Raw genomic sequence first — 3,381 nt, 5'->3', positions numbered from 1 at the left:
AATATGGATCCACAAAATGGCTTCTTTTTTTTTTTTTAGTGGTTTAGAGGGTTAAGCTTGAAGTTGAGTTGAGGAAAACGTGGGGTGTTTGTGCCTTTGTTGTATTCTTGTATGTATTAAGTCACATGAAAGCTGGCATTATTCATTATTTTGTATCTATATTGCTTATGCCTTGTCATATATTGTTTCTTATGTACTTGTACACATATACTCATGTGTGTATATATCTCCTCATGTTTGTATATATCTGTTTTGCATGACTACCCTTCTTCTGCATAATACATAAATGCTTGTCTTTGTGGGATGCTTATTTATCTCCCTATCTCCAACTCTCTAGTCTCAGTCGATCTATCTTCCCTTGATCTCATATTTGATATGAGACTTGATACTTTGTCTGCTTTTTTTAACAAGCTAGTGATTAGGAGTAGGGTCTAATGATGGACTATATGTATGTTTGGAAGCATTATGGAGGAGGTCGTCACATTAATGCTACTTGGAGTCCAATATTTGAAGACTTGTATAGTTTAGAGATAGATTTAGGATATCTATGTGACTAGTGTGTTTTCTTGCTCTGCTTTAGTTTGATAAGTTTGTTGAATACACCCACACCACCCCACTATGCACTTTAGATCATCATTGAGTGTTGAGAGTTGTGAGGCACGTTAACCATTAAAGAGTTTTTACCATTAAGAAACCCCTTGGGAGGTGATGTAGTACATGTGCAAAGGTGATGACCACCATGCATAGAAGCACCTTATCTCTTCAAAGTCATGAAGAAGGTTGAATATCATCGATGGGTACAATCACTTCTAGTAGGGATCTTTTCCAACCTAACCTTCTTTTATAGCCACCTTAACTTTGTAGGATGAGCTTTAGATCCTTAGATTAGGGTTCCCACTTATACATGGTGCATCTATGAGCCTTTGGAGGCTCCCTCCATTTGGTCACCTTTTTGGTTATGCTCTGAGATTAGAGAGTTTGAATATTAGTCGAACCATACTCTTGTGTTACGTTGGCTTCCTTTTTTCTTTCAATCTAACGTGTTTCTTCTTTTATGTTCTTATCTTTCATGTAGTGCCTTATTTCGTTCTTTGGTACTTTATAGGAGTTTGTCCTTCGCTTCTATCTGAGCACACATTCTTAGATCCAAGTGAAAGATAGGTTGATCCAAGTTATCGAGCAAGATGAGATGGATTCCCAATTAGTCACGATTGATTAGTTTTCTACTATTATGGCTTTGATTCAAGAGGTCTTGTCTAGTTTGAGTCACAGGTTGATGGACAAAAAGAAGAAAACATGCACATAATGATGTGTCATTTGATTCAGTACCCTCACCTCTATCTCCTTCTAGTTAGCCAATGCCACAAGCCTCACAATTTATTTTGTATGGTCAGTTTGATGTTGTTCCATTGGTAGTAGCACTAATTACATTTTTTGAGGATCCTCAAGCTCACATGGATTGCCTCGATTAGAGGATGAGATAGATGAGTCTTTGAGAGGACTATGTCTTAGGAAGATTTGGATAGATTGCTAGTAGTTAGTTTGCTAGCTAAGTTTAGGATGACTAAGATCAAGTAATACATTAACATAGGTTATTTCTGCATCCACTTGCTTTTATATAGTACAATTATGAGAGCTCACGGTTTGGATGAGTCTCAGATGATCATGATGTTCCCCATGTTATTGAGTGGCGTAACACAACTTTAGTATGCATCATTGGAGTCATCCCCACGAAGGACTTGAGATGACTCACACAAGAGTTCCTAAGACAACATTCTTTTAATGTTGTCATTGATGTATCAAGCAGGGATTTGGAATCCTTAAGACAGAGGCCCAATGAGTCAGTTACACCTTTTATCTCCTATTGGACCGGGAAGGTCACTAAGATAGTAGATTGACCTATAAAGCGAGACCGGATAGGCATGATTGCAAGGAGTTTATAGCCTTGGGTCACCTGACATTTAATGGGCATCCCTTTCACAGATTTTAGGTCACTGATTCATGAAAGGAAAAACTTGGATCTCTCTGTTTCCCAAGTCCAAATTAGGTAAGGAACATGCATAACTATCCTAGGCTTTTTCTAAATCCTATGCACAGTAGAAAAATACTATTTTAATACTTTAAAAGGATTCAAAAAGAGCTAATGAAAACCATACCTTAGATTTGGATGTTCCCAAATCAAATCTACATGGTGAAGATGAAGATCGAAATCGCAGAAGTCTTGTAAACCTTAAGTCTTCCACTCGATGACTCGAACCTTGATCTTGGCATACTTTTGATGGGCAGGAAAAGAGGGTGGAGGCTATGGCTCTCAATCTCTCTAGATAGTGGAAGATAAAAGTTATGGAAACCCTAACCCTTATGGGGTATTTATAAGGTTCCTAAGTGGGCTTAAGTGACTTGAGCCCACATTGGCTTGGGTGACTTAATCTAGCCCAAAATGGGTTCTACTTTATTAATTAACCCAATATGGTTTACTAATTAATTAATTAGCTGAATCCAAAGACCTTGTTCACATACCCCTATGCAACCTTACGTAATTACTAAAACGCTCTTACACACAAAAATGAACGTAAAGCCAATTCACCTCTCATAACCTATGCCAACAAGGTATATGAGCTTAGAATGGGGACCACTAGGACCCATAGGAAAACTAGCTCCCTCATAATCCAATTCTAAAGTTGATTCAACATCCCACTATAGAGAATCAACTGAACTCAAGTATCTTATGTAAATAATAATGAGACACTAAGTGCTCGGATCCGTGACTTGCTATCCATTGTGTTCAATCCCTTAATGAACTGGTGTCTGTAGTCTAACAATGTGAAAACTATCAGCCTTTCAAGACTACATATACTATCCTTGAGTTACAAATCCTCCTATTGTGTGTTCAATTGACATATCTCAGCTTTCAAATAACCTATGTCAAGTTCCACTTAAGGAACTATTATGGCCATAGTTTCCACGAACCTCCTTAGGATAATCCAAGAGGACACACTATCTCAATCCCAAGAGATATCATTGTATCTCTATTGAGAATAAATATTGCTATCGATTTCCATCAACAATGACCCAATCCATAAGGAATATATGATCAGCTTACGATCTCACTCGTAGGTCAAAGTCATTGGTAACTTTAGCACAAACTCAACATTCTCTCAAGGTTGAGAGACAACACAATGAAACATCTTGGTAAGGTCATGATTACTTAATAGCCTTAAGTCATGACTCACCACAAGTCCTGGCCTATATGTAACCATACACACTAGTGCACTCACCATGGGAAACCCATCCCGATAGCTAAGACCACTTATCCCTTCAATTAGGAGGTAGTGCATTACAACCACTAATGGGTTGCCAAGATCCATGAACCGGTCGTGA

This window comes from Vitis riparia, chromosome 3 (genome assembly GCF_004353265.1).
Source record: "Vitis riparia cultivar Riparia Gloire de Montpellier isolate 1030 chromosome 3, EGFV_Vit.rip_1.0, whole genome shotgun sequence".
NCBI classification, from domain to species: domain Eukaryota; kingdom Viridiplantae; phylum Streptophyta; class Magnoliopsida; order Vitales; family Vitaceae; genus Vitis; species Vitis riparia.
This window is presented reverse-complemented; position numbering follows the sequence as displayed.